The sequence below is a fragment of the Anopheles darlingi genome, chromosome 3 (genome assembly GCF_943734745.1).
Source record: "Anopheles darlingi chromosome 3, idAnoDarlMG_H_01, whole genome shotgun sequence".
NCBI lineage: Eukaryota > Metazoa > Arthropoda > Insecta > Diptera > Culicidae > Anopheles > Anopheles darlingi.
In genome coordinates this window covers 54,402,042-54,421,740 of record NC_064875.1, presented here as the reverse complement: position 1 = coordinate 54,421,740, position 19,699 = coordinate 54,402,042, and the positions used below count along the sequence as shown (strand labels likewise).

Sequence of the window (19,699 nt, the reverse complement as noted above, 5' to 3'; positions counted from 1 at the left end):
GACAGTGTGCGTACGTTGCGTTTAGTTGCTGTCCAGTCCGGTTTCCGGAGCTTCTAGCTCTCGAAGCGAACGCAATCCATTGCCGCCGGTCCGGGCCGGTATAGTCGATGTCTGTTTTAGTGAAGGAAAATGCTGGCGGTGTGGCCAGGTATAGGGGGTCATTACAGGGGGAGTGGACTTGGTAAATCGAGCCTAAAACCCTTCAACATTTCCCGGGGCGACAAAAGGGTTCGATTCCACACACTCGCGCACACACACACATCACAGTAAGTGCCATTTGAAGGCACAGAAATCCGTGGAAATCATTCCGGAGATTCCAAGTTCTGACCGGCCAGGCGGTACGCTTCGGTGACGAAAAGGGATCGGCAATCAATTGCCCTGACCGGACAGGACCGACGACCAAGCGTTTCGAGTTAAAGCGACAAATCTTCGTCGGCCTCGTCCTCGTCCTCATCGTCGTTCTCGTCCTCATCGTCATCCTCGTCCTGTCATTGTCAACCGCAAAGCCCCGCATTGGCCCCAGCATCCCAAAAAAGGTTCTCTTCGATTCGGAATGTGGCCTTCCCTTGCGCCGAAGACGGATGACGACCACTTCTGACAGGATCGATCAGTGGCCGACTTTCCTCCCTTCATGGTCGTGTAATGGGGCTTTCTGGTGGGGTTTCGGGATTCTCGGGGATCTTCTAGGGATCTTACGAGCTGCTCGTGAAAGTGGCTCATAAGTGGAGAGTGGTCGTGATAAGAAGGAAGGCTCTTTCCCGCGTGTTCGCGTATTACTATATTATCTGACCCCTTTCTGGAGCAACGACTGATGGCTGTCGATTCCCTTTCGTGTTGGACTCTTCTCCGTAGGAGCTGTCGAAGAGGAGACGATGTCCAACTACCGCGAAAGCAACTTCGATTCCACGGCAAAAGGACGCGATGAGTAAAATCATAACAGAACGCATTGAGTGCTGCAGTTCCCAGAAGTGTCTGAAAGTGTTCCTGTGAAAATTGGTCCTTACAATACGAAACCCCGTTGCCGAGGGTCGAACCTTAAACCTTAAGCCCTGCTCCCGGGACGGTGGATTTTACCGAGAAATCCACCCTCTCGGACTCCAGATCTAGGTCGTCGAATCGTGTTGCAGAAGTTTGTATCATGTATCTTCTGCTTGAAATCTCTCTCTCTCTCTCTTGGAACCAAACCGACCGACACCCGACAGCCGGGGATCCGTTCCAAGAATTCGGATGCCTTGTAGACGAACTTTTGGTTGCAAGAAGGCTCCGGGAGACTGACGGCTGGCCACGGCGAGTCGCACACTCTGTGTTCGCTGAAGTGTTGAAGAGAATTCGAAAACTAGAAACCAACCAACCAGCAACAGCAGCAGCAGCAGCAGCAGCAGCAGCAGTAGTTACCAATGGAATGCCCACACCGTGACCATAACCTATCAAAACGCAGGAGAGGGGGAGGGGGAGCCTTCTTCACCGACGGTGGATCTGGTCGAGTGTTTTGAATTATTAAAGCTTCTGCAGCAGACACTCGGGGAATAATTGTGCAGGCAGCCCGGAGGCAGTATGATTCCGATTCCGATTTCCAGTTCGCGTTGCGCTTTGCCTTGCGGCTAGCTTTAGTACGGATTGCAGCAGTTGACTCGGTCAATTCCTCTCTCTCTCTCTCGCCGGCCCGGTGCCCCCGAGGAGGAGAATAATGATCAAAAACCCATGTTATCCTCACCGTCATCATCCGGAGGGTGGGGCGCAGTGACTAGCAGCACTGAAGGTTACAATAGTTGTTAACCGTTGTCACAACCCGGACGACCGAAGATGGTTTTTGGTACCGGGGGTTTTAGGGGGTTTCTCCGGTAGCTCCGGCGGTTAGTTGGATTTGTTGGTTTAGGGTTAGTTTGGTGTCCGGTGGATGCTTTGCTTTTCCCCTTCGAAAGGACTTCCGTAGCAGTGACAACGAATTATCTGTTTTTTTTTTGCTTCTGCACCTCTGCTACTACTCTGGGGTTCAGGTTCTGGTGTCCTGATGCCAATGTGCCATAACGCTGATACTGAAGGGTTCCAAGGGCTCTGTTTTCGGTGCTACTGGCCACTATGGTCGAGAACATAAATCCGATGTTTGTTGTTGTTGATGTTGTTGGTGTAAGAGGGAGCATCCTTTCGGTGTTTTGCCTTTTTTTAAGGGCGTTTCTACTACTGGACGGTACTGGATCAAAATATTAATGACACATTGCCGGGTCCGGTCAATACCATAGCAGGCTATGGTACCGTGTCCGCCAAGGGATTACGGGTGTAAATTATACATTCTCCTCCGTCCTCCATCCATAGACGCCAGTAGAACAAAAAAGGAAAGAAAAAAATATGAAAATAAAATAAAGGGCTATGTTAGTTATGTTCGCTTTTACTACTACCTCTCCTCCGCATGTGGCCGCTCTATCGAGTCAAACATCTACTACCGAAGTAAACTACTAGCCGGGGTTTCTGTTGCTGCTGCAAGGGCAAAGTAACGAACAGAAGCAGTAGGAGAGAGAGAGTGAGAGTGAAGATCTGAGCTGACCAGCAGAATGTGTGTGTGTGTGTGTGTGTTCGGTCAGTCGTAAAAGTGTAAATTTTATTACCGGACCCATCATATCTCGTGAACGAAAACCGTGAACGCATAACCGCCCCCTCTCTGGTCCTGGTCTCTTTGTCCAGTTGGCTTCTTAACGCCCTTAATTGCTCGAGCGAGTTTGCTGAGGGAAAGGGAAAAGGGAGGAGGAGGAGCTGAGTAAGGGTGAGCCGCCTGCAGGGTATTTATGATTTGACCTGCGGTGGTCTGGCCTGCGCCGGTACTTTGCCGGGGCTGATCTAGACCGATACGATAATCCCTCCTCCCCAAAGCTCTTCCTTTCTCCCTCTCTCGCTCGTTTTTGACAGCTAGACACAGCTTTTAGTGTCTTTTTCGGAGGGAGGGAAAGGGTTGAGGGGGATGATTTTGTTGTAAAAAGGGTACACAGACCCCGCCCTTCCCGTGTGCTTTACTACTACTACTACTGCTGCCGACGCCGGTCACATCTTTTGTCAGATTTTAAATCCCTTCGCTTGCTCCTTCGGAAGGATTCCTGTTCCTAGAAGAAGGGGAGTCTAAAGTGCTGCTTGAGTGCCACGCTGACGCTGACTTGTGACATGATGACTGAGTATAGTAGTGCCTCTACACTCACAGGGAAGGTGCCCCTTGTGGATAGCAGTTTGGAGGTTGTTTCCAATTTTAAGCCATTTCCAACCTGTTCCTGTTGTTTGGGGCCGCTCCCTGTTGCATATTTCGCATGCCATTGTTCACTGCATCACCGTTGACGTGTGGTGGCTCATTCGGCGTTGAAGGACTCCTACTCGGCTGTCCTCCAGCGAATGCATTATTCTTCAAGCGGCTTAAAGGCTCGTTCCGTTCCGAATATTACCATGCCATTGATCGGTGCGCTCGGTCCAGCAAAACGTTTGCTGAGTTCGGGAGGAGATTCATGGCTTTGTCTTCCATTCATTAGGAGCTCGAGGAGAGATTCCAAGATTACCAGTTCGAGCGAAATAAGCGACTTTGGTATCGTCTTTGGTATGAAATAGCTGTGGCCAAGAGAGAGAGAGAGAGAGAAAAGTGAGAAACAACGGGCAGAAGCAGAAGATTGCAGCTGATAACAATGCACCGAGGGCAGAGAGGTAGCCGAGGGTTTCCTATTTCTCAATTTCAAGCTCCTAGAGGCTAGAGGACTTCACCATGCACCGGTTACAGAGTGCAAAAGCGCAAAACTGCAACATGCGAGCCCCTTTGCGAGACCATTGGAATGGAACGATTGGCGGTGGAACGGTGCACGAGAGCTTGGGAAATATAATCCTCACTCGCAGAGCAGAGCGCTGTGAAAGGTCCACCCTCCGGTGGTGTAACGCTTTGTGTTTGTTCGATTCGGTTTCGTACTTTCGAGCAGCTAGCAGCATTCGTGAATTGGTTGCTAACCGTGAGCTTGACATTCGATGAAATGTGTTGAGCCCGTAAAGGGTGGCAGAGGGTTTCAGGTGCATTGTCGAGGAATCGGATAACTGGCAGCGTAATGAGGTGGCTGACATGAGTGCAGAGGGACCGTTTAGTGGTTGTCATGTGACCTGTGGTACTTTGCACGGTTGTCAGTTTTAGGAATTTCAATCGAAATGTTACCAAAATAATTTATGTTGCTTGAAAAAACGGTTACAACCGATACTTTTTTGGCTTTTCCGTCTGTTGTTCTTAAATCTGTGTCAGTACTAGAGACTTGCAAATCTCTGTTTGGGCTTTCTATAGTCTGGATTTACTCATGAATGGCTTTTGAGGACCTAAAAGGATTGGGTCTTTGTTCGCCATTCTCATGAGCTGTCAAATGCTCGGAAGGTTTTTCAATGCTACACCATTGGTCTCCATCTTGGTCAAAGTTCACAGCGCTGAATGCCTCATGTTCATGTCCAGCGCATGTTGCCAGCATAAAAATCTCCCAACACCGATCGCAGTGCACAGAGAGCATGATTATGGTTGCTGCGGTTGTATCAAGCAGAATTGTGTTCCGTTTGCATTTTTCCAAATTAATAGCATAGCATGGGATGCGTTCTAATGCAGTTAAGACCGGGGTACGGCTTGCTTCGCAAACCAAATCCCCGCTAACCTCCTGTCCCGTCCATATTCCCCTTCATAGAAACGAATGCATTTGTTTGCTGGTGGCGTTCGCCGTTTGTGTTTATTTAACCGGTTAATTTGGTAAACCTGTCACGTTCCGTGTGTCGTTCCGTTTTTCGTCCGCAGCCATCACAAATCTCGTCATCTTGTACCCCGACCCGCCCCGGGATGGTTGCAGCTGCAGCACCCCCTTTTCCGGGCGGATTCATGAGGATGGGGACGCCTTTTTGAAATTCAATTCACAAATTCGCAGCATGCTGCGCAGCAATTGTTTTATCTCTCGTCCACACGCTCACACACAGACACAGACACTCTTACTCACAGCAAAAAAGGCTAGCAGAGACGAGTGCCTAGTTGGCTTCGGTGGTTGGCTTGTGGTTCTGTCAGTCAAGTGAGAGATCGGGCTCCTCGGGCTGTCCTTCTGCTTCGTGCGGACTGCATAGAAGGGTGCGAAGAGTGCCATGATTGCAGCATGTCAGCAGCGACTAACGGCGTGTCTTCGGTGTGGTTCGCTCTGCTTAACCGTCTCCCCGTGCTTCTTCTCGAAGGCAAAGACATTCCGAAAAGTGAAAAGATGCTCAGATGATTACGCAAATCGAGGGCTCTCCGTAGCCGTAGGTTTGACAACCACAATCGTCGTCTTCGGGCGTCGTCTTCGTGATGTGTGTACCGTACCGTAATCGATCAAGAAGGCGCTGCGCGTATGTTTGAACATTGAATAACGCCAGCCACGGGAACAGCAGCAACCGGGAGCAGCAACTGCAACTTACGACATCGAGAAGGCTGTGATGTCGTCGTCGTCGTCGTCGTCTCTCGTCTGACTGAAGTTTGACTGAGGTTGACTCCCCTGTGTGTGTGTATGTGTGTCCATTGGACGTTTTGGACGTGGAAACTGTAGCAAAAGAGCCACGGAAAAGACAATTCTCGGACTGGAAAAAGGGGTTAGAGGGTCGTGAAAACGCGAGAAAGGGACAGCGAGAGCGAGAGACCCGACGAAAGCAACGAAATCGACGAAATGCAAAAGAAGGCTTCGCCTAAAAGGAACGTGTCCCACGGGAGCGCCTCAACCGCGCGCGACCCTACAGCATAGCGCGTCGCAGCGTCGCCAGCGTCGACGCCGGCCAGGCCAGCTTCGCCTTCTTTGCGCTTTCAACCAACCCCTCGGGGTACGACAAAGCCGAGCAAAATCCCGTGGATCCCACGAAATGGGGCGATAGCGGCCGTAGATTCATTCGCAAAAGGGATCTACGCTATCCACGCTCTGTCGGAGGGCCTCCCACCATCTCTCTCTCCCTCTCTTTCTATGACCTTTGCTTTGGGCCACCACCCCGGGGCACCAAACGAAGAAAGCTAGCAAATAGAATAGAATCTTGTTACGATTGCCTTTAGTGTGCTCCTCGGCATCGTCGTCGTCGTCGTCGTCGTCGCTTTCGTGGTCGCTGTGGTTGGATCCTTTCGTCCATACCAGCCTTAGGCCAGTGAGAAGGGCGGGCGGAAAATGTGGCCTTTTCCGTGCGGGAGTTTATTTTGTGCCCGCTGTATGTGTGTGTCTGGTGCTGGTGCTGCTTGCTAGATACACGATCGGTGATTGAATCTCGAGTTTATTTGGATGTCGCCTTCGCCTCCTCTTCGTATTAGTTTCGGTTCCGACGCTCTTCCGGTGCTGATAGAAAGATAAGAGTTTATAGTATTTGCAGCCAGGGTACAACCGAACACCGTGGAGAATAAGTTGCTTCCACGGATTCCGCCGTTTCGTGATTCTCGAATTCGATTTGCAGATACGCTACGCGGCACCACTCTGTCGTGTAGTATCTTCTGTGTCGCTCGCTCCGTGTGTAGTGTAGTCGTCACCTACCACCACCTACCACCACCAAGCCTTTCGCAACTGTTCTCTCGAGCGAGCAATTAGTTATCCCGGTGGTTTCCCGGACCTGACCCCGTTGGGCGGGGTTGGTTGGCAGCGGGCCAATACCTTTCCGTACCTCGTTATGCGTTGTGCCCCACCCCGCCTTTTGTGGCCATTTTCCATTCACCGAGGTGTGGAAAGGATGATGAAAATGGGTGCCAGGCCAAGGAAAAAAAGAAGCGAATCCTGCGAAAGCGAAAAAGTGTCCAATCCAACGCCCGCATTTCCCGGGGGGGCCGCCACATCGTGACAATGCTGCAACAATGCACGATTTTGGGGTTGGTTATGACGCAAACCAACCCCGCAGTTTTTGGGATGCTGTCAGCGGGCGGCCTGTTTTGAGGCCCCCCTTTTTCTCTTTTTTTTCCCTGCTGTGGGAGCTTCAATTTATGTTTCGCCAATACCCGGGACCCGGGAGCTTCATGTGGGTGCCATTAGGTAGGGCAAGGATGGGCACCTCAAAAAAGAAAAAAAAAAACCAACAGCCAGAGCCAAAGAGTCGTCGGTTTCATGCACAAGATACCACCGCAGGGAGCCAGGATTCCTTCCAGTCGCTCCTCTCGATTGATTATACCCGCAGCAGGATTGGCGAAATCCGCGTACCCAATTCACGTGGCCATTGGCCATTTGGGCGGAGTGGGCTTTGGGTCGGTATTTTAGCAGCGATTTAGTGGCAATCGTCATCATCAATCTGCCGAGCACACTAGCGCGATGGCGGCGGCGGCGGCGGCGCGTACCAAGTGCGGTTCAATTAGCTGAAACTTGGAAGGCTAAAGGGTGGTGCTCCATCCCCGGGGTTACGAAGCCAGCAACTACGGACAGCCCACGGATGGATGTGTCAGTTGAGTTGGTTGAGGTTCGTTTTTGCTGGCGAGCGGTTGGTGGCCTTTCGATGTCGAGAATCGAAATGCTGGCGAAAACCATTTAATGAACCACCGAGCACTGGCACGTGGGCGCACTTCTGTCCTTCTGTGATTCATGTTTGGCGTGACTCGCGAGGTAAGTTGTGTTGCGATTGACGACGAGAGTGTCCATGGAACACAACCAGCAAACAGACAGACAGAACAGAACAGAACAGAACAGAACAGACTGTTGGTTGCCTGCTGCGGTAAAAAGAAACGGTGGTAATCAATTGCGATGGCCGACACGAACGAAGTGGACTGTCCGGAATGACGAGGGGGCACTGAGCATTAGGGTCACAGTACAGGGCCAACCTCCCCACGCAGCGCCCTGTCAACTGTGAGCGCGCAGTGTGATGTACATTAAATTCCGATTCGTTTTCGGGTACGAGTAAAACGAATCTGACAGATTGTTTCACAAACAGTACCCAGGACCCCGTCCTGGGAGGATACTCTTCGGCTGGTCCAGGCTGCGTCGCTGTGATGGAAGTGATGGAAATAGTAGTTGTGGTGAGGACACCACCAATGGAATTGTGGAACGAGTGCGTCTGGCAGGGATGGCGTCACTGACGAGCGTACGCTTGTGACATCGGATTGTCAAGGAGTGAAGTGCTATCCACAGATCTGAATCTCATTTCAATGGACAGTACCGTGCGGTGTATATTTTTGTGCGGAGTTTTTTGCTCTGGAAAACTATGGGAAAAAAGCTCGAAAAAAAAGTTCTGTACATCAATAAACTCTATCTAATACTTCTAATAAAAGTCTCTTGTAATGTTCAGTAAATCAACAAATACGAGTCTCGTAAAATCAAATTTGCTTTCAAAATCCTTTTTCACTCTCAACTGGTAGGACAATGTGGCTGTTTGTTGGTCGAATACACGCACACACACACGCTCATTCGGAACACATTTGCATGGCCATAGTATGACACATAAATCACCAACTTACAGTCTCCGCCTCGCGTATCCCATTCAAAATGTTGGGCGCAACTATGTTGTTGGCGGCGCCCACGGCGTGACCCCAAAACCAGGCACAGGATCAGGACGAAATCCTACATCCTGCGAGCCCGAAACTGAGAGGCGAACACTGGGCACGGGGAGGTGGCGTACCGGGAGAACCCTCTACATGAAGCACGGCTCGAGAACCTCGAGCTCGAATTGTAGCACAGTAGTCGACTGTCGCCGGCTGTAAATCTGTGTAACAGTTTACAACGCCCAGCAACGTCCGTTCTCGTTAGCATCGTTCGATTCCCCGTACAGAGCTGTCGGAAGTAATCCAAAACGAGGTGGAGACGAGGCGCCTCAAGATCGTTCCGCTACGTCGTTGACCCAGCAAACGCTGCTGCTGATGCCGAATACGTCTGGAACGAATTGGTGGCGCGGTGGGGCCTTCGTGTTTTGTAGATAAATTTTTATTTACCTCCCGGGCCCGCCTTACCAACCCCGGGCTCTATTACATCGTTCGAGGTCATAGATGGGCGAAGCGAACGGTACGATGACGATGGACGACCCGCTACATCTTCGAGCGAAGCGCAACGCCACTGCCTTGAAGCTTCATAAACAGATGAAAGGAGGGAAGGAGGTTAGTTCCGGGATCAGTTTCCGGATTGTATGCAATATCGACACTTATATCCGGTGGGCCTGTAGCCGGCGTCCAGGAAACTCACATTGGTTTATGGATTGGCACCACCGGAATACGCTGGAGCTGCCATTGGACATCGGATAACTCTGTCTCTGTGTGTGTCTCGTTGTGATGTGTTTGTTTGTTTGTTTGTTTGTTTGTTTGTTTGTGGGGATACTGGGTGTCCAGCCAGTGTGTGTGCGTGTGTGTTTGTGCGAATTTTATTTGCGATATTTATCCCTGTCAAATCAACTCCATCGCAGCAAATCGCGTCGCTCCGGCGTCGATGGCAGTGTCCTTGACAGCGGAGAGTAACGGAGCAATTGAATTAGCAACTCCATATTTTCCAACTTTTTTCTGTAAGTTTCATCCTTTTGCGAGCCGTGGGTATTGGATTTGCTGCTTTCCATTGGTTTTTGTGCCGTTTTGCGTGGTTCGTGCTCGACTTACACTGCGCCGCGCAGCGAGTCTATGGAGCGGTGTATTTGTCTTTCAGTTTTTTTTCGTCGCTGGCCACGCTGGTAGAGCAAAACAACCTTTTTCCGATGTTTTATATCCAAAGTTTCGGGCTACAAGTTCCGTACTATTGACGTGAACGGAGCGCCCGAGTTCGCCATTCGATCCGATGCTTTGAGGTCCCGCGGCAACATGAGATTGTGTCAGTGCGGAGTGGACCAAGAGGGGTTAGAGAAAAAAGAGAGGAGGGTTTCCATTTCCCCCGGAAAATGTTTGAATGCAATGTCCGGTGAAACAATGGTCGAGCCGGAATACCGAACCCATTTGTTGTTCTCCCTCCACTAGACCATTGTTGCACTCTATCTCTACACACATACAGAAAAGCGTTGAGCGTTGAGGTTTGCGCTTCACAACACAATCAAAACTCCCTTTAGTAGTTCGAAAGATTGGTTTGTGTTGCTGTGTGCCTCGAAATCAAATAGTTTTTTGCTTTTCGAAGTCCGATAGAATGCGCAACTGAAGTGATCGTTGGCCTCGAAAGAAACCTCGAATTGAAGAAGTTAAAGGACCACTTTGTGGGCTTTTGTTGGGCGCTAGAGGACCAAGCTGGCAGGGATTGACTGCTTCTTCTTCGTCGTTACATGAACCGATCCATGGTCTATTGATTACTATCTAGCCATGGACCGTGTGATGAGCTTGGTTGGTTAAGACTATGAAATCATTGTGCCCTTGTTGTGCTTCACCACGATCCAGCTACGAGCGTCTCGACACAAGTATTCCAGAGGAACCTCCGAGACCTCTCGAGAAACATGATGACATAACACACTGTTAGTTGGCAGTCACGGGAGTCACAGTAGCCGGATCGTGTGCCGGCCGCCGGTGACCGGTAGAAGTACATAAATATTTTCCGGAGCTCCTATAAGCGAAGCACATTCCAGCACACTGCAATGCCCACGTCCCAAAAAGCACCAGCACCAGCTCGAAGGTAGTTGATGCCGTCCGGTAGTTGCCATCAAGCTGCTGGGGCACCTTCCGAGGAGATTCCATTTTTACCACTCGAAAGGGACCGACGGACGGACGGACATATGGTCATGTCAACACATGCGCACACACACACACGTGCGCGCGCTCCTGTGCGTTCTGTCACCGAAAAGACAACCGTGTTCCTAGCGTCTAGCGAATCGTACAGCTTGGTCGATGCCGTCCGCTGGAAGTGCTAGAATGCCGGTGCACACGCACACGTGCTGGCTGGCTGGCTGGCTGGCAACAGCTGCAACACCACGACGACGAGCACGACGACGACCACGACGACGGAAACTGCTATATTAACCTCACCAAATCCTCCACCTTACCTTCCCTTTCGCACAAGCAACGCATTGGCGGAGGGGTGGGCTGTGTTTCATGAGGCAATAACTCAAGCCGAAAACCACATCGTACTGCTGTGTGTGTGTGTGTGCGCCTGTGTGGCCTGCGGAATCCATTCCATGTTCCATGGGACGGAGCGGTGCGAGTGGAGAGATTGGCTTGGAATGTGTCTTTAAGACCGCCTCCCCGCTCCCGTGCAATCGGTTCCCGACATTCCATGCCAGTGTCGCGATGGTGGCGCGGAGGAACAACGGGGCCCAGGACTGGTGGCCATATTTTTCGGGCTCTGCACCTCCGCAGTTAATATAGTAACAGATGGAAAAGCATAATTTAGTCGCTAGGCGCAAAGGTACTTGGCAACAGCGCTCGACGTAGTCGTCGCCGTCGTCGTCATCATCAATACAATAGTCAATAGGATCCGTCAATCGGCTGTTTATTGTTTGCGTCCGTCCTAGGGCTAGGGGGCTATTGATTTTGATTCGGGATCGAAATCGAGGAAGTGCCCCGGATTTTGCTTTGAAGCTGCGGATGCTACCGAATGCTGGACGTAGATAGTCACTGGCGAGCCGAAGGAGCCCAATTGTTGTTGTTGTTGTTGTTGTTGTGCTCTGGTGCTATTGTGGCAGCTGTTCAGCACCAGCCTTGGCCGGGAAATCTCATCAACTCAATGACGTCAAAAGATGGACGCAAACCGAGCCGAGGATGGACCGGCGCGATGAGGTGATGAGGATGATAACACAAACAGTGCAAGGGGGGGGGGGGGGAGGGGGCTGGAGCATTCGCCGAAGATGGCGCCAACCGGGTGGTGGAACCAACGCGCAATGACCATGGATAGATAGAACCGGTCGTCCGCCTCCCAGTTGGGGGTCCCTTATATATCTCTCTCTCTCTTTCTCTGTCTCAACTCTCAGCTCCAAATCCATTAGCGCGGGTAGCCATGATGAAAATGGTGCCACCGGCGCTTCGGTCTGCGCTTTTCTACGCGCACTCCCGATGTCTCTCATCGCGGACACACACACACACACACACACACACGCTCAGGGGCCTCCTAACAGCCCATAATGTCCGTTCGCTAGCCATCTTTCTGCTCCAAAAAGCATCCAACCTCTCTATCCAGCCACCTTTCGCGCGTCTGGTCTTTGTGGTGTGTGTGTGTGTGTGAGTACGCGAGAGAAACCCCAAGAATAGGGAAGGAGAACCGCGAGAGCACGGGCGCTGTCCACTACCACTACCACCAGCATCATCCTCATCGCTGAAATGAATGATTGCTTTCTGCGCAAATGAAAATGACGGGATGTATTTAATAATAATTACACCCGCCCTCCTGTCACTGCTTCTCCTTTGCCATTCTCCTTCCAACCTCCTAGAGATAGTCCGTCCGTCCGTCGGTCCGTTGGGTGCCTCCATCCTGGAGCACAAGTGACGCACCAGTGGTGGTGGTGGTGGTGGATTGACGCCATTCTAGGGTTGTTTGCGGTTGAGATAAGAAGATGGAAACCTTTCGATTAAAGTGAATCCAGCGCTGGTGGCGGAATCTACATCATCTATCCTCGCAGCGGCAGGATGCGGTTAAAGTGAAAATAATGAAAGGAAATGTCTCACTCTCTCTCTCTCTCTCTCGCTCTCGCTTACTCGCTCTTCACAGGAGGTGTGCGTTAGCATTTCCGTCTCCAATTCCTGTGTTAGTCTTAGAGAAAGTGGATGGTGTGCCGGTGGAGCAACAGGAGGTCTTCTGCGCGGATGGTGGTTCCCTGTTTTTAGGTCATCTTTACCGCAGGTGTGGCGACTGCTGCTGCTGCTGCTGCTTAAAACCATGGTAGAGCTCGGTTGGAAGGAAATTAAAAATGATAATGAGAACCAGCTTGGCAGTGGGGGGACCGGTGGGCTTAAGGGTTTTTGGTGGTAAGGGGGAAAAAAGGGAGTGATGAAAGAAGAGGAGAGCAATTGAGCAATCCCATTTCAATGTCGTTGCGTTGTTAGTGGTGCGCGTTCAAGAAGATGAATCCCACAGACGGTCGTCATTTGTGCGTTTTTCAGATTCGCGGGAATTCAGTTTCCAAGCAAGAGGGCTTTTCACTTGCACGAAATATGTTTTAAACAATAGGTTCAGATGGCTCGAAGTGAAGTGTCCATTAATCAAGTTCCATAAAGGATTGAAATGCCGAGAGGCATCGAAACATGCTTGGAAGGCGAAATCTAATGACCAAGTTAAGGGAAGGGTCCAAAAAAGCATAATTTTTGACGATTTTTTGTGAAAAAACCATTCAACTTATTTGTTTCAAGTAAATGCCATATTAGACTAAAATTTTTCAAGAATATTTGGTTATAGTTTGGGGAAGATTTGATCAAAACTACGTTCATGGCATCCAATCTAGATAGGCAAGGATGCAAAAATGTACTTTTTCCGGTGCGCATCGTAGCCGTATGCCGGAACATCGGAAATATACAAATCAATTTTCTTTCGTTAGATTATAAGTTTATGAAAAAATGAAAAATAACCCCCCCCCCCCGCCTCTCTTGACGTATGTTAATTGCTCACTTCAAAATCTTCGAAGCATTCTCAATAACTGTTTCATAACTGTCACGCATTACTGTAAACTTGGGAGCTGACCTTCGTTTTCATTCACGAAGGAATCAATATTGAAGACCGTCCCACGAATCTTCCTGGAATCTGTTCTAATTGATCACTTGATTCGTTGTGCATTCGAAGCAAACGAAGACCAGCTGTTAGCCTCGAAAAACAAAACGAACAGAAAGCCCCAACTAAAGAAACCTTATTGACGAATATTGATCAATCAGCTTTTGCTGCTGCTGCTGCTGCTGCTGCTCTTGATGGTTGCGTCAGTCCGCGACCGATCCAGATCCTCCGTCTCGATGATTTTCCGTACCGCTGCGTTAAGATGTTTGCGTTGCGTGATTGCGTTTGATTAGGCAAACAATAATGTTGACCAGGTGGTGGTCGTGGTGGTGGCACCTAATGCGTAACGAAAGCAGAGCGAAACCATATGTCCAGCAGCTGCTGCTGTCAAGGCCAATAGTAGCAGCAAGACAAAACCCAAGCAAGTTTGCCTTATTTTTAACAACGGCCACTCCGCGGATTCACTCCATCGCGGAAGTTCTGGAAAAGCGGGGCGGGACGGACCGAAGGAGGAGGAGGAGAAACAAAAGATAAATTGAAACAAATCCGCCGACGGATAGCGACGGAGCTCTCTGGTCTGGTGCGGCTGAGATAACAGCGCAGCGTAGGGAGGTCGCGCTCCAAAGTTCCAACACAAACAGGGAAGGTTCTGAGTTCCGAACATTCAACCCCCCCCCCCCCCCACCCACCCCATCGCCATTATGCGCTAAATGTTTCGCAATCGAACCATCTCGCTCACTCGCTCGCTGTGGCTGTGCCGATTGGCCCAATCTTGCCAGGCTCCAGGGCTCGATAACCGATGTGGCCTCGATGAGAGACAAAGTTTTCCCTCAAAAAAAAAAAAGGGAAAAAAAAACACCGAAGGAAATTACTTCGTTTACGTACGTACAGTTTCTCGTGAGGGGGAGATGCGAGTCGATTCGAATCGATAACGGAGCTCCAGAGGCTCCAGAGCCAAACTCCAGGGCGCGCCCGGGCCAACACAAACACTGTGTCAGATGGGAAACTTTTAACGCTTAAAATTCATCTTCCATTCCGCGACAACCGAGCACAAACGGTGCACAAAACGGGAACACGGTTGCGTTCCGCGTTCTCCATTTTTCATCCGGTCGGTTCGGGCGGATGGTAATAATCCCTTTGCAAACGAAACGTTTGTACGCAGACACACACACACACACACACACACAGGCACACAGGCACAACAGGACGACTCGCTGAAGCTTCTGAAATTGGCCATCGCCAAAGTAATGAAATGGAGCTGGAATGTAAAACTAAAGAAAATGTAAGGAGAGTAGACCGAAAAGGGGGGAAAAGAAGAGCAGAAAGAGGAACGGAGACTCTTAAAACAAAGGTCTGTCCGCACTGCACCGGTTTTGAGGAAGTTTCATCGCTCCTTTTCCTTCTGTGCCAACTTGCGCACCGAAACTAACCGAAAGGACGATAGTAGTTATGGTAGTGGTAGTGGTGCAGCGCCATTATTTGCACCCCAGGAAGAAGGTCCCTTGGTGGTCTACTGGATGATGATTGAAAGAAGCGAAACAATCTGTCCCGAGCGGCACTCCGACAAACTCCGAATACGCTAATGGTGGCGGCGATCGCTTCGGGATCTTCCGATTCCGCGGAGTTAAAGTTGCTTTGGGTAAACTTTTTGCATTTTCTGTCTTTCCGTTGTTTTGGTCCCTCCTTCCGCGCATTCAATTCATTAGATTCATGCCACGGAGGCCGGCTCGCTTGTATTATATTGCGCCAGCACACAGCGCCGAAGGACGAAGAGAAGATTCAATAAGCGCGAATTGATCCGTAATTGAATTCAATTCGGGAAACGATTTGCAACTCGAGCAGCGTTCTCTCTTCCTCTCTCGCTCTCGAGGATGCTAATACGGTCCTGTCTGCCACGGTTCGCGACGCCACGTGGTAATGGGAAGTCTAATTAATTACAAATCAGATTTCGCTGGGATGGAGGGGCGAGGCCACAAGGAGTAGTAGTAGTGGTGGTAGTCCCCTCGCACCAATCGCCAGTCTCGCTCGATCTCGTTTACCAATTGAGAAGTATTTAAAACAAATTAATAGCATCAAGGAGCATAGCAGCTGCTGCGGGTGGTCTGTTCTGTGCTTTTGGTTCCTTCGCATTCCTGGAAAATCCCGAAAATTGGTTTCATTTTGCGGTAACTGGAATTGAAGCAGCGAGCGTGGCAAGGCTTGGACATAGCGGAAAGCACAGTACCGCAGATTCACTCGCAGTGTTGCAGAAGTTTCGTCACGGTTGCAATAAACAAAACTTGAATCCAGCGTCCAAACTCAAAGTTGCAAGAGTGTGACCGTGACGGGTCTTGGGACTTTAAGTCCCTTTTTGTCCCAGTAACTGGACCTCGAGTCGATAAGCGGTCAGTGCTAGCCAGTGTTAGTTGCCTCGGTGGAGGAAAATATGAAAAGTGTTGAGAGTTTGTGAGGTTATGTCCCCGCGGAGAGAGAGAGATATAAGACTCCGTTCAACCCCCCCTTCCCATCGACTTCGACACGCTGACAGTAAGTAGTCAAAGAAGGAGCTTTTCCTGGATATTTTTGTGATCTCGCTAACCTCGCTCCGCATCTCTTCTCTTTATCGTTGATCAACAACTTCTTCCTCGGAACAATCCACCTCCCGCTCAACGTTTGTCAACCAGTTCGATCCATCATATGGGATATAGATAGAGAGAACGAGATTGAATGTATAACTTCGATCCGGTGGGAGGGAAGGTGAGGGTGTACCTTTCCCTCTACCGGGGGGGGGGGGGGCCTCACCACTCCCACTCGGCGAAACTTTTGCAAACCAAACGGCAAACCGAGATAACTTTCAAACCGTTGTTTGTGGTGCTGGTGAAGTTGTTATACTTTACTTTATAATGGAAATTGACGTGCGCCGGTGATGTTGGCGTAGAGTATAGAGATTGTTTTGTGGGCGCCACGGCTCTGTCCTCCCCTCTTTCGTTTGCCACTCGGCCACCGGAGAATTGCTCCGGAGGGTGGAACTTTTCTAACAGAGAACATATCATACCCCCCGGGGAGGGGTGGGGTGATAGGTGATGGTGGGAGAAAATATTTTTCCCGCTTTCTGTCATCGTAGCTCACCATGAGACCGCCGCAAAACTTGCGACAGAACGCCACGGTTGGAGTTGGAGGCAAAAAGGAGGCCGCGAGAGTGCTCGGAAGGATTCGCTTTCGGCACAAAAGGCTGTGTATCTGGTCCACCAGAGGGGTTGTGTTTTGCTGTGGGCGGGGGTTTATTTTGTTCCCCTTTCTCTTCCCTTGAAGCAAAAGAAAAAAATGGCGCCTTTCGTGAGTGGCAAAAAATTACTTTAATTGCTTTTCCTTGTTACCGGAGCGAATGAAGAATTTTCACCCGTCCAGCCAGTCGGTGCGGTGCGGCTGAGGTCCACCAGCGTAGTGTACCAGAATTTCGCTGCCATTTCCAGAGCGGAAAGCGGAACCAAGGAAAAGAAGGCAAAGGAGAACCCCCCCCACAGCACAGATACACACAGCAGCAGCAGCAGCAGCAGCTGGGGGGGGCCTTCTTGGAACTCTGGTTTCAATCATAAAAAGGCGCATTTTACGAGCACAGAAAGCTGCAGCAACAACCTTCAACCCGCAACTAATGGCCACGTCCACGGTCCACGGTCCACGGTCCCGGTGTCCGTCCGTCGTTTCGAAGGCCAGCAAGGATCGTAAAAACAAGAAGAAGACGATAAACAAAGCAAGAAAGAAGGCGAAGGAGTAAAGAAGGTTTGCTGCTGCATCACCGCCTGGGCCTCGGTTTTCCGAATGTCTCGAGCAGCACCGGGCGCGATTAGTTTCGGCGTTGCGCTGTCGGAACGCAGCCTTTCTCCTTCATGTGTGTGTGTGTGCGTGTGTGTGTTTCAATCGGTGAAAGCTGGGCGTGATGACTGCCGGGATAAAGTTTGCCAATTGTCAAAGTTGGACACAGAAGTAACCATTCGCATTCGAAGAGGTAAGCGAATAAAACGATTGCCGGACTCTCATCGTCGGTCGATTTCTCGAGGTCCACGGTTCGGGGATGCTTTTATATCGAGCATTACCAACATGTTGCACCTGATCCCGATCTGCGAACCATCTAACAACTGCTAGCTACAACAAAACAAACAAACAAACGAAACAGATAACAATAGATTTCCACCGAATATAGCCAATGTTGGATTGTGTACTCCAGGCCCCGCCATGGCTGCTGCTGTTATTAGCCCAAAACCATGAGAACCATTACCTGCCTTGGCCAAAGCCTGCAGCCTGTGGAGCAAATTAATTTAAATTACAACGCTCCGTTGCGCTCCATTATCCACGATCCAGAGACCGAAAGTAGGCCAGCGACGATGCGTCTTGCTGCACTCTCGACGCTGATCCACGTATTTCGACACAGCCGGGCATGGTGCTTACCGTTGTGTTGATTGCCTTAACGTCTTTCGTCTCTACCTCCTTGCCGTCCTCGAAATCGAAAGGCACCGGTGATGATGGAAGTGTTACACTTTCTGCAATGGAAAAGAAAAAGAGAATTCGGTTCAATGTAGGGGGGAGTGGGGAAAAGGAAGGGAAACGAGTGGTCTGTGACCACCGCACGGTACTGGCTAACGAGGTCAACAAAAAAAAAAAGGCAAACCCCCTTGGCTAGCCCGAAACGGATTCACTTGTGGTTATTTACAATTCCAATTCACCTTGTGGCTGTGTGTGTGTGCGTGTTCCATTGGCAACACGATCACGCCTTTTGGTGGAAAGCTGAGGTACCAGGTCGGTACCAGGTCACCGCCACACGCCATCGTCATCGACCCGGAGCAAAGCAATCCGGTCCGGACGGACGGACGGATCACGAGCATGATGGCATAGACGGGGGACCATTTTTCGAATGCCAGCGCGATGTAATTTGGGTAACGCAAGAATAAAAACGCGGCAAATGCAAATGGCTATGGCCACCGCGCACCGTCGTCCATGGCACTGTACACTGCAGCTCAAATGCAATCACATTTCCCCGACATCGGGGGGGCAATGTTTTGTGCACGATTAACAATCAAAACACACACACACACACACACATACACGCACGGCAACAAAAATGAGAGCAGCAAATACAAGCAAAAGACAAGCGAGAGAAAATGGTAACGTACTCGACTGGCAGCAAGCATTCAAGACAAAAAAAAGCGAGATGCATGTTGGCAGGATTTGACAGTACTCCGAGTTTTGCCCTTCCCTTCCTCTCTGTTCCCGGTGCTGGGTGAAGAATGTACTCAAAGTACAAAAACGACAACAGAAAGCGAGAGAGAGAAACGAAGAGATGTGAAAATTGGTTGCTGGCCAACATGAGAAGCGACACACACAGACACACACAAACATATATCAGTCGGTGCTAGTCAGTGGCCTAGTGGCACTCAGGCAATCTGTTTAGGTCAGCTCGACCCCCCTTTCGAACCAGAACCCGGGAGCGCGATGCCACGAAACTGTCAGCCAAAGTTGTTGTTGGCAAGTTGTCTAAAGAAAACGTGCACATAAAAACACACACACACACACGCGCGCGCGCGCGCATACGTACGATACGCTAGACAGCTAGACAGGACTGGCGTGACAGGCGACAGATTATGATTAGGCGCATGTTCAAGCTGTAAACGCCACCATTACAGCGGTCGGTGCCGTGGACTGATGTCAACGCTAGCCCGAAGATCCCCCTTTGCTTGGACCGGGATCACGAGGTAGGGCAGCAACCTCGCAACCTGGCCGTTGGCCGTGGCGAAATCAGTGGCGCCCGCGTGCGCACCAAACTACGGCGCGACGAGACAATGGCTTTTGCAGGGATTTCCTTTTTCTCCCTCCTTTTTGCTGGTTTTTTTTGTCGCCCCAAAAAGCTGAACACCCTCAACAGGACCTCAACGGGAGGCTGGGGGCTCCATTGCCAGGTTCGCTCATTCCTCTCCGATGGCAGTGCCGGGGGATGATGCCCGAAATGGTGCCTCTCCTCCCCGAACGCTGGAGTGAACGAAAAAATATTTTAAATTAAAGAAAATTCAATTTAAAATTGACAAACAGCTGCGGCGAACCCCCGCCTCGAGGAGGGGGGGGGGGGGCGGGTTGGTAGTGGTGGTGAAAAAGGCGACCAGCGAATACCGGTGAAAACCCCCCCCCCC

General features: G+C 50.5%; 1 protein-coding gene across 3 annotated transcripts in view; it reads left to right on the top strand.

Annotated features, from left to right (window-relative positions):
• LOC125954982 (glucose transporter type 1) overlaps window positions 1-19,699 on the top strand; it is a 156,444-nt gene that overhangs the window by 9,316 nt on the left and 127,429 nt on the right. The gene's annotated exons all lie outside the window — the stretch shown is intronic.